The sequence below is a fragment of the Prionailurus bengalensis genome, chromosome A2, assembly GCF_016509475.1.
Source record: "Prionailurus bengalensis isolate Pbe53 chromosome A2, Fcat_Pben_1.1_paternal_pri, whole genome shotgun sequence".
NCBI classification, from domain to species: domain Eukaryota; kingdom Metazoa; phylum Chordata; class Mammalia; order Carnivora; family Felidae; genus Prionailurus; species Prionailurus bengalensis.
In genome coordinates, this window is record NC_057348.1 from 66,158,077 (window position 1) to 66,170,354 (window position 12,278).

Consider the following 12,278-nt stretch of genomic DNA (forward strand, 5'->3'; position numbering starts at 1 on the left):
AACAAAGACAGTATTGTGAGTAATAGGGAGGGAGTTGTGCAACCAGATCATTGTTAACATTTCTCATCAGATTCTTTTTTTTTTTTTTAATTTTTTTCAATGTTTATTTATTTTTGGGACAGAGAGAGACAGAGCATGAACAGGGAGGGGCAGAGAGAGAGGGAGACACAGAATCGGAAACAGGCTCCAGGCTCCGAGCCATCAGCCCAGAGCCTGACGCGGGGCTCGAACTCACGGACCGCGAGATCGTGACCTGGCTGAAGTCAGATGCTTAACCGACTGCGCCACCCAGGCGCCCCTTCTCATCAGATTCTTGCAGCCCCAGAGACTAAAGGCCGGCATATAGGGGGCGGCTGTGGAAGGGGGCGGGGCTTATCCCAGAAGTATCATGGAATTCAACAGTTTTATATAGTTTGCTTCTTGTCATACAATTGGGAAAAGATACATAGATGTAGATCTCGGATCAGGTTGTTTCATGAAACTCGATACACCTAGTTATGCTGTTTCTGAGCAGTAAGGACCAAGGGCTTCTGGAACATATTCCAAAAAAGCATCATACAGGGGCTCCTGGGTGGCTCAGTCAGTTGAGCGTCGTCTCTTCATTTTGGCTCAGGTCATGATCTCATTGTTCCTGAAATCGAGCCCTCCATCGGGCCCTATGCTGACAGTAGAGAGCCTGTTGGGGTTCTCTCTCTCTCCCTCTGTCTCTCTTCCCCTCTGCCACTCCTGCTCTGTCTCTCTCACTCTCTCTCAAAATCAATAAACATTTTTTAAAAAGGCTCGCACAGAACTACAGCTGAAAAAGATTATATTGAATCCAAGATGGAGTGAACAATTGTAATCCAAATGAGAAGAAACTTCTAGTTAGCAATAAGGGTCTCACAGGAAAAACCAGAGCCTTTCCATTGAGGTATGGGGAGTAGGTTTTGGATAATATACTTGACCAAACATAAGAAGGAAAAATAAAGGCATTTGTTGGTCTCGTTGTTGGTTGTTGCTTGTTTTGTCATAGGGCCATGTTTCACTGAGATGTGGCTGTATTAGAAGTTAATACCAGAGTCTTAATACATGCTGCATGATGTTGCATTTGGTGGTTGTCTCCCATGATAGATTTCTGCTGTGTTTTGTGTTTAATACAATTATGTGAACTGTATATGATTCTATGAATTCCATAAGTCCAGTTATTCCCAAGTTATCCATTTGTTTTCTATGCAAAATCCAAAACTACTGAAATATTGTAGGAATTTTCATAGAGAAGCACTGGTTTGGTCACTTAGTTACCATTTAGAAGCTGCACTAAGGTCTTACTTCTCCAAAAAGAATGGCTGACCAAATGCAAAACCCTTTTCTAAAATTATGTGTTCATTTCGTGTGAGCTTCCTATCTATTTTCCTGATAAGTTGTTCTGTGCATGATAAGGATACAGGTAATATCTTTCCACTTACAGTCTAAAAGAAGGTCTGTGAGAAAAGAAAAAAAAGTATGTTTCTTTTTCCTTTCTTTTTTATTTATTTTTTTAAATTCTTTTTTAACATTTATTTTTGAGACAGAGAGAGAGAGACAGAGCATGAACGGGGGAGGGGCAGAGAGAGAGGGAGACACAGAATCAGAAGCAGGCTCCAGGCTCCGAGCCATCAGCCCAGAGCCATCAGCCCAGAGCCATCAGCCCAGAGCCCGACGCGAGGCTCGAACTCACAGAGCGCCAGATCGTGACCTGGCTGAAGTCGGACGCTTAACCGACTGAGCCACCCAGGCGCCCCTCTTTTTCCTTTCTAATAGAACCTGTAAGAGAGTCTTGTGAACTGGAGAAAAATATATATACCGGATTGGTGTTTGAGTTCAACCAAATTTATTTTATAACCGAAGTTTATAAAATAAGAATAAGGGTTTGTGTACATAATTTTTTCTACCAGTTACTTTTTATGCTATAACAGTTTCACTACTTGCATTTTAAGGACGTTTGGTTTGGCCTGTCTTTGGAATTTGAAATCCCAAGTATATATTCCTATAATTATACATGACTGAATAAAATTCTGAGTACAAGTTTACCGTTATAGAAAACTTAAATGATACATTTATTTAATTAAGGCTCTAGTTTCTTTCTAATGTACTATTTTTCTATTATTCATACCTTTTATCCAGTCCAGATAAAGTTAAATCGATAGCATATAATGAAGGCAAATGACTTTTCAAGTTGATAGTCTCAAGTATTTTCTACCCCAAAACAATGGAATTGAAATAATTTCATCCGAAATAGTGACTCTCTGTAGTAATAATTTTCGTTTGCCCAGATTCATTTCAGAATAGGAAGGGTCCACATAATTGAAAACACATAAATCCTTCCAAGTCACCTAATTACAGAGAAAAGTAGAGCATGTAAAATATAATTTAACTTTATTATTTTTACTACTATCTCTTTCAAATTCAGACCCAATTGTCTTTATATCTAAGTTAAGGAATAAATCCTGTTTTACTTTTGAGTTTTCTACTGTGATACTTCAACCATTTCATAATAAAAATAAGCATACTTGAAGACTTTATTAAGATACTGTTTCTCAACTTAAAAACTCGTGTTTGATCCGGCAGTCATTAAACGATATTGACAGATTTTCATCATATACCCAGTTTGTCCGGAGATGCGACAAATCAGTTCAAACGCTATCAGTTGTCTCTGTGTAAAACAAATATGATTTAGTTTTAAAAGTTTAAAACCAACAAACGCACACTGAGAAAGTTATAGTTGATTGCATTTTTCCCAGTAAAGGGAAGATTGATTTTACCCTACTAGGATGTAAACGCAGGATTGCAGGGAATTTAAGTATTATCTACCAGATGTTGATTCCACTAAGCTATCTTTTTAGCTTCTGTTAGGGGCTTTTGATCACAGTTGGCTCGAAGTAAATAAATGGCAAGCTTACCCAGTGCTGCTAATACCAGCAGATGCGCCCCAGTCTCAGGGAAGCCAGGGGAGACAGCCGTGGGAGATCTTAGGAAAGAAACACATGGACGTCTTCAGCGGCATCATAGCACATCAACTCAATGGCAACTAAAGGACTGTGGTTGTGGGTTTCTTCCATGCTGGAAGACCAGGGCAAATCTTCTAACATTTGCTTTTAGCCACAAAGAGAGACTTTAATGACCTTCACCAGTTTGTAGATCTAGCTCTAGGGTGTGTTATTTAGTAACCTAAAAGCTGTTCTAGAAATAGAGAAGCATTGTGTCCAGGTAGGAGCTTTGAGGCCCCATGCTATCCCTTGACTTTCCGTTATAAACTCAATCCCAACTGGATTTGACACCGTGTAGTCCTATCAGAAAGAATAAGATTGAACCAAAGAGTTAAATTTAAGCAAAGATGGAAAATGGAAACATACGTCATCAGATAATTTCATAAGTAACTTTAAAGTATAATTGGATGAGGGGCGCCGGGTGGCTCAGTTGGTTCAGTGTCCAACTTCGGCTCAGGTCGTGACCTCACGGTTCATGGGTTCAAGCCCCTCGTCAGGCTCTGTGCTGGTAACTCAGAGCCTGGAGTCCGATTTGGATTCTGTGTCTCCTGATTTGGATTTCTGCCCCTCCTCCTCTTGTGCTCTGTCTCCCTTTCTCAAAAATAAATAAACATTAAAAAAATAGTAAAATATGTGTATATCACTGGCTGAATTTATTACTCATTCCACACAAATCCTCACCTCAAGTATTGGGCATGAGCCTAGCAGAGCGGTTGAGCACATTACATCCAGATCACCTGGATTCAGACTCCAGTTCTCACTGGTATGGATTTAGGCAAATTGCATCCGGACTTTGTTTCTTTTGTCTTCTGTAACATAGAGATAACAAGAGTCCCTATTTTATGCCCTTGTCATGTGGATTAAATGAGTTAATATTTTTAAAGTGCTTGACAGATGCCTGATGGAAACTAAGCTTTGTTAATTATTACCTAGCTATCAATAAGGGGTTGGGGCTGCAGAGATGTGGGGAATTCTTGCCCATCGTTACCTATTTGGTGGGCTGAAGAGGCCCAGAAGTAGATGTCCTGACGTTGAGAAGACAGGGTGATGAAGCTATTGATGGGTCACTATCTACCCGTTGGAGATGTCTGCACCAGAAATCATTATTGACAGACTTTCCAAGGGGAGCGCCTATTTCACACATGATAGAATTCATTTCTTAGGTTGCCCTTAGCAACAATGCTAGTTTTTCCTTTGTTAGATCTCAAGTAGATGAGTTCAAAAGAAACTGTGAAAAATAAGTCTGGCTAGAAGATAATCAGGTTTCCGCACATCATTAAAAAAAAAAAAAGCCACCTAGAGACTCCAGCTATTACAACCAATTGGAAAAGCAGAACGAACAGAAAGTGTTTGGAAAGAATCGTGCTTGGCTTTTGCATACGAAACTGGTATCGTTGACCTTTGCCGGTCAATTCCACACTTAGGTGTTGTTTCTACAACACGGGGAATAGATTTCAAAACATACGATAGCGTACTTAGCTCCTCGATTGCCGTCTTAATACATTGCTCCCAGGGACGACCCCATTCAGAATATTGGTCTTCACACACGTTGAAATTCATTTGCCACACCTGCTCTGAGCACAGTACCAATTGATAGCCCTGGGTGTGTTTGCCCATTCTTTTTGATTAGACATTTTAACTAACATGTTGGCCCTGAGAGGTAGATTACAGTTCCCTTTACAGAAAGGGAAATTGAGCGGTGTTGATTTACACACAAGGCATCTGGAACCAGAATTTATACCTGTTGATACCCAACCCAGTGCTGTTTCCCCAAGACATATGCATTTGTACCAAAGGCAAGTGTCTCCCTCCTCCCAGCTTGGCATCACATCATACTTCTGAAACCATCTAAGATTCTGAGGCCTTGCTTTAGAATGGTGCTCCTTGTATCTGCTTGTGATCTAGATGGCATAACTGAGACACGGTCCCTTTTTGATCCCTAATAAACACTAGGGGATTCTTTGTTACCAGGAATTTCTAACTCTAGGACCCTAGTACATTTCCCGCCTAAGCTATACACGTCTAAAGTATCTCACTTCTCTGTCTTGCTATTTCCTCCCAGGTCTCATTCCAGCCATAGGGTTCTAATTAAATATGGAATGTGAGCTCTCTTCCAAACATTGAGTCTTGTAGTCCAGATCTTACCTGGACCAGGATAAGCGGTTCAGGTGGGGTTACTGGCTGTGTCCCTGCTTGTGGCTTATCTGCATATCCCACACCTCCCTACCCGTAGTGTTCTCCCTCTCTTCACTCATGGCAGTTGTCATGCAAATTTTTTACCTACAAGGGACTAGGCATCTTCCACCAAGGTTCTGTGGGTGTGGTTGGAAGTCTGCGATAGTTGTGTTTTCACATGGCTTTCCAACATCCAGCTATGGTTGGCACAAGGTTTGGGATGGCCTGACCCTGAGGTTTCATCCAGTGATTGCCCTTGATGTCTTGGGTTTTGGCTTCGGTGACAAACTGAGGCCACATCACTATTCCATATTTGAACAGGCTGGCATTGTGGAGGCACCTCTGTGGCATCTGGAGCTCCCAAACCACAAGATCAACCTTTTGTCTCATGATTACGGAGATATCGTTGCTCGGGGGCTGCTCTATAGGTTCAAGCAGAATTGATCTGGGAAGCTTGCCATAAACAGTCTCTGTCTCTCGAAGGGACGTGTACTTCCCAAGACTCACCGTCCTCACCTTCTCCAAAAGTTTCTCAAAGATGGAAACATGCTGTCGTCTATCCTCACGTGATTGATGAACCTTCTCCTGAGGTCTCACGCCCCGTCTTTGGGCCATGCGCCTGACACTCTGAGAGTGAGCCGTGGGACATGTAGGCAGGGATATAGAACGATGATGGCAATTCAGTTATCGACAGTCTCTTACAGGATTTCAGCCAGAGAAGGAAGTTTAGAAGATGCTGGGTGGGAGCTCTTACTTCTGTAACAGTTGCCATTTACTTTTCTCGATGGGCCATTGGATCATGTGAATCCCTATCAGTGCTGATTCTGGATGACTACATCAACCTTTCTCCACAGCTGGAGGATCCCATGGGCTTCTTGAATGCATACATGGGCTTCATCAACTCCTTCTGAGCTGGAAAGAGTAGCTTCACTGTGTTATCTCCCCTACCCCCTGATCCGCTGTGTATTCCACTTAGGAAGAAATGCCCAAGAGGTCCTGGCCACCAAACACCACTCCCTCACAGGAGTCCACTTGACCCACACTGGTGATCCACATACAGGAGAAAGCCCACAGAAGCACGTTCTAAGGACGACCCAACAGTGCACCTTCCATTCTAACATCTGAGCAAGTGTCCGGACTTGCCTTTGTCCTTGCACCACTAGGAAATTCTGATGAGCACCACTACTCACAGAAACAGAAAGACAGAGAGACATTTTTTTTTAATGTTGATTTATTTTTGAGAGAAAGAGACATAACACCAGGAGGGGAGGGGAAGAGAGAGGGAGACGCAGAATCGGAAGCAGGCTCCGGGTTCAGAGCTGTCAGCACAGAGCCCCACGTGGGGCTGGAACTCACCAACTGTGAGATCATGACCTGAGCTGAAGTCAGCCGTTTAACTCACTGAGCCACCGATGCGCCCCAACAGAGAGACGTTCTTAAACGTCTTTTTAACACTGCTATGGACTTTTCTGAACTATTTAGAAATGCTCACTTCTGGCCCACTTTCAACTGGAATCCTATGGTAAAGAATGAGGGGAGGGTGTCTCCTTACCTGTCCTCAAATGGCTTTAGGGACACATGCTTCCGGAAGTTCTCTAAGTAACAGTTTCGTGAGAGTGAGTCTCCTTTGTGAGAATTTTGGCTTTAGTTTCATCAGCTGCTTTTAATTGCAGACATTTCGTTAAAATAGGTTTGGGTTTGAATAATGCAGTATTCTAAGTACACTTTAAGACTATGATTTACCTACACATATTATATATGGATACTAGAACCAGAGGATGTTCTGGCATAGTAGTGAACCTTTCTAAATAGGTTTAATTTCTGAATAAATTGAATTAACTCCAAACTATTTACAGAATGTCCTAAAATCACAGGATATTAAGGGCCAGTCGCATCTGTGCCAGAAACGTACTGTTAAACCAACAATCTGACTCTTCATCCTGTAGCGTAAGTCCCTCCCGAGCTGGAGAGGAGAGGATCGTTGGATTGTCCAGATTCCTATGCCGAAGGTACATGGATCCCTTTCATGACAATTGTGTAACTTCTCATTGGTTGGCCCTGAGAGGCTTCCTCATGTAGTTCAGTGATTCCTGTACTTTACAGACAAGAAAGTTCCAGAAACTTCAAGAACAAATTCTGAAAGGCCTCTGAGTAAATGATGCTGCATACTTTTTTTTTCTTTTCTTTTCAAGCCAGACTTTCATTGTCGTAGTCAAAACAGGATGATTGATTGTTTAAAAAGCTTTGTTAGCAATTTCAAGTGTAACACCTTTATATTTTCCAAATAAAAATGAATGTGGACCCAAAAAGAAAGAAAGAAAGGAAAATGTGAGCCCTGTTAAGGTCCTTTCATTGCCGTGTTTTTATTTTATGCAGTAGTCCCCCGTAACTGTGGATCTGGAAGCACATGGTCCTTCCGATGCACTGTCAGAAGGTAATAGCAGCCTAATGCTGCATCACAATGTCTACACCATTTGCCTCACTGAATCTCATCATGTAGGCATTTCATCATTCACATCGTTATAAGAAGAAGGAGGAGCACAGAACAATAAAATATTTTGAGAAAGAGAGACGGCATTCACATAACTTCTATTACGGTGTATTGTTATAATTATCCTGTTTTATTAGTTATTGCTGCTAATCTCTTACGGTGTCTAATTTATAAATTGAACTTTATTATGTGTATGTATGTGTAGAAAAAACCCCCAGTATATATAGCGTTTGGAACATATGCCCCGCAGATATGGGGGGACTACTGAATTGGATTACTTATTTTGTTTTATGCTGCACTATGTGCATATTGACTATATGTTTTCCTCATATACACATAAGTCTAGAAGGTCTTGCTTCTTGCCTTTCTACAGAGCTGTCATTTCTTGGCTTAGATATAGAAATTTGACACAAATATTTGTGGAGTGAATAGATATCCAAATAGCCGGTTATCTGATACGTTCAGGATACAATATCCAGGTGTGGGATTGCTTTTCGAGGCGGAATTTGGAATTCCAGCTGAGGCTTTATGGCCTACAAAATAGTTCTTCCTTTGGCCAGTCCTATTCTACACAGACATCCACATGTATTCACGGGAAAATTAGAAACACTGAGACATTGTAGGGAAATTTTCATAAGGCTAGATAATAAGTGGTAATATCCATGTGGATGCGGTATGATGATCAGTGGATCGTGGGGTCATGTGTGTGTACATGTATTTTAGTGTTCTTACTAGGAAAGAAAATATTAACAATCTCATATTAGTCCTCAAATATCTTATTTATATTTTACTGGTTATAAATCGCTAACTCTGGAAACCATCGTGCTGCAGAAAATTAGGATCCCTCCTACCCCAGTGGGGCTGGGCAGCTGGCGTTTAGCCACTGTTGCTGTGCATACCTATTCTCTAACGCACTTGGATTCTTTCTAATCAAGAAAAAAGTTCTACTTTCCTCTAAGTTTGCCCCTAACACAGAAGAGCATCTGAAAATCAATCACGGTACAAGGCACACAGTGTGAGCCTGTTATCTTCCATGATTGCAATTCTCGGGTACTGAGAATTCCATTTGGCGTCAGCCAGAAAGTGTGGGTGAACTGAGTATCTTTAAGGTTTTTAGGTACAAATGAAACTGGCACGTTGAAAAGGACCCCAAAACATAAAGAAAGATGTAGCAGCCCTTTCTGCCTTCAGCTTCTGTGACGATTTTGACAAAGCGATTCTCCCCCCACTTTTAAAGAGAGAGGCTTGGGAGGAGTTGGATAGCTTTAAAAAAAATGAGTTGATGAGAAATTTTGATAAATCACTAAGGTAAACAACAGCTACGTTTGACAGAAGGAAATAAAGTGGCAGGTAGCACAAAACCTGGATTCTGTGACTTACTGCTAAAAGCAATAGCTGAGCCAGGTACAGAGGGATATAAACAAGTCAAAGAATGCTGCTTCAGCTATAAGCCTGTGATACTGTGTTTCTTTGGGGAGGAGCATCTGACTATCAAGAGGTTTTTCTAAAAATTAAAACATGGGGGCACCTGGGTGGCTCAGTCGGTTAAGTGTCCGACTTCTGCTCAGGTCACGATATCATGGTTCGTGAATTTGAGCCCCGTGTTGGCTCTGTGCTGACAACTCAGAGCCTGGAACCTGCTTCAGATTCTGTGTCTCCCTCTCTCTCTCTTTGCCCCTTCCCTGCTTGCACTCTGTCTTTCTCTCTCTCTCAAAAATAAGTATTAAAAAATGTTTAAAATATATGGTAAGAGATTTTAACTATGGACCCACAAGCCACACTGTGGATTTGAATCTGGTCCTCATTTGACTCTCTCTGTGATGCCGAGCAAGTTTTATTTAACACTTTACCCCTGATTTCTCCTTCTCTATGAAATAGAAAAAGTAGAAAACATAGCATGGTTAGGAGGATTAAGCAAATTTATATTGGAAAGGTGGCTAAGAGAGTGCAGTTCTTGTAAGCGCGTAAGTACCAACTCCATTATTGCCGCCATGTTAAAGGCTTGCTTTCACTTTCCCATCATCACAGTGCAGTGGCTTCTTAGCACTATCATTCAGAAAAAGAAAGAAAGAAAAAAGGGGAATGAAAGAAGGAAGGAAGGAAGGAAGGAAGGAAGGAAGGAAGGAAGGAAAGAGGGAAGGGAAGGAAGGAGGAAGGAAGAGAATAAGTGTCAGTACAATGTTTATTTCACCAGAACCATCCAATAGGATGGGGAGTATTTTATAAAAAGACACCCCAACGTTTATAGCAGCACTATCAACAATAGTCAAATTATGAAGAGATCCCAAATGCCCATCAACTGATGAATGGATTAAGAAGATGTGGTATGCAGTATACACACAATGGAAGTGATGAAAATGAATGAAATCTTGCCATTTGCCACAACGTGGATGGAACTGGAGGGTATTATGCTAAGCAAAATAAGTCAGTCAAAGAAAGACAGACACCATATGATTTCACTCATATGTGAAATTTGAGAAACTTAATAGAAGACCATAGGGGAAGGGAAGGAAAAATAAGATAAAATCAGAGAAGGAGGCAAACCAAGGAGACTCTTAAATACAGAGAAGAAGCTGAAGGTTGACAGGAGTGGGCAATGGCGGGATGGGTTACATGGGGAATGGGCACTGAGGAGGGCATTTTTCGGGATGAGCACTGGGTATCATAGGTAAGAGATGAATCACTGGGTTCTACTCCTGAAGCCAAGACTACACTGCGTGTTAGCTAACTTGAGAATTAAAAAAAAAAAAAGGGAAAAAAGCACACTATTTCCATAAACCTGAGGCCAGTGGTTGAACAAAATCCTAGAGACTTCATTTAATGTTAAAATTATAGAGGTGCCTGGGTGACTCAGTTGGTTGAGCGTCCGACTTCAGCTCAGGTCGTGTTCTCATGGTTTGTGGGTTCGAGCCCCACATCGGGCTCTGTGCTGACAGCTCAGAGCCCGGAGCCTACTACAGATTCTGTGTCTGCTCTCTCTGCCCTTGCCCTGCTCACACTCTGTCTCTGTCTCTCAAAAGAGTGAAAAAACATTAAAAAAAAAATCTTAAAAAAAAATCATAATGGCTCCTAGTAAAGAAATTTAGAAGAAAACTCATAATGTATTTCTATAAGCAGGATTGATGAGAACACCTATCCCAACAGTATTCCAACAGTACAAGAAAATACATGTAGTGCCAGAGCTTTGCCTTCTAAATGTATGCAAGGATATTCTCCTCTGCTCTCCATCCTGTGGTCTGTCTCTCTTCTGGCTATGTTGAACAAATACGTAAAGACTTTCGATTTGGAGAGGTACACTTGGGACACTTAGGTTTTGTTTCATTCATAGTCAAGGATAGTGTCTATTAAAATGAAGAAAGAGAGATGGAGTTAAGAATGAACGGACTATCTGGCAATAGTAAGTACCAGATGTGGCGAACCATGGGAGGTTAAAAACCTTTAGTACTGGTTGCTGAAGCACGTGGATTAAGAGAAAAGAGAAGAAGAACAACCACAAAGAAGTAGAGCATGAACTGGGGGATGGGAAGAGAAGCATTTGGCACTGAGAATTACATACCATCGGAAGAAGAGAAGGATGTCACACAGCCCAGTGGTTTCTCAAGCAGATGGTGCTTTAAGTCTACAAGAGGAGAAAGTCCCAACGAACCTTCCGAGGGAGATCCAGAACAGCGGTGTGTGCCACGGCCTCAGAGCTCAGCAAGATGTATGTTTTTGAAGTTTTCTGAGTAAGTTGCAAAGTTTTTGATCCAAGTTGCGAAGGTTTCAATCTATGAGTTAACTCATCTTGGCCCTCAGAGGAAGAAATGATTTCTACATACGTTCCTCTCCCCAATCTAGCCCATATTTTTTTCATATAAGGGTTTTCTGTTAGAAATGTTTTTGCCCTGATGTAGAAAATGCCCTTGGCTGATGTAGGAATGATCGTTCAAATCCCAATGGCACTTGCTCATGCTCTGATTTACTTTCTTGCATTTTACTGTGGGTTTGAGGTATTTGAGATCTCACTGTCAGAGATCATAAGAATTCGATTAATCTGCATGAACTCTACCTCGGCATAACATTTCATACAATGATTAATAATAGATATAATTACATGGCTTCATAAAAACTCACATTAAATGCATTGTGTTAAACCAGTTATCATTTAGATTTTTAAAAGATATTTATTTATTACTTTTGAGAGATAGAGCGAGCATGAGCACAGGAGGGACAGAGAGAGAAGACAGAGGATCCAAAGTGGGCTCTGAGCTGAAAGCAGCAGCCCAATGTGGGGCTCGAGCTCATAACCACAAGATCATGACCTGAGCTGAAGTTGGATGCTTAACCGATGGAGCCACCCAGGCACCCCTAGAATTTTTGATTCTTAAAAGGCACATACTTCAGGAGTATGTCAATATGCTATCATGTTATAGAAGCCATTTATTGATAGCACAGAATCTGACAATAATAGTCAGTTTGTCACTTCTTAGCGATTGGTACCCTAAATTCAAGGTTTATGCATGGTGTAACTTATACATCTAAATTCAGCCCAACTCTCAATCTAAGGCACTGCTTATCTCTAAGACAGCACAGTTCCTGTAGGTGTCCACTGCCCTATGATTAATGTG

General features: G+C 41.4%; 1 pseudogene; it reads left to right on the forward strand.

Moving 5' to 3' along the window:
- Positions 1-6,091, forward strand: part of LOC122488199 — a 58,366-nt pseudogene extending 52,275 nt beyond the window's left edge.
- Positions 6,092-12,278: the final 6,187 nt, after the last annotated feature.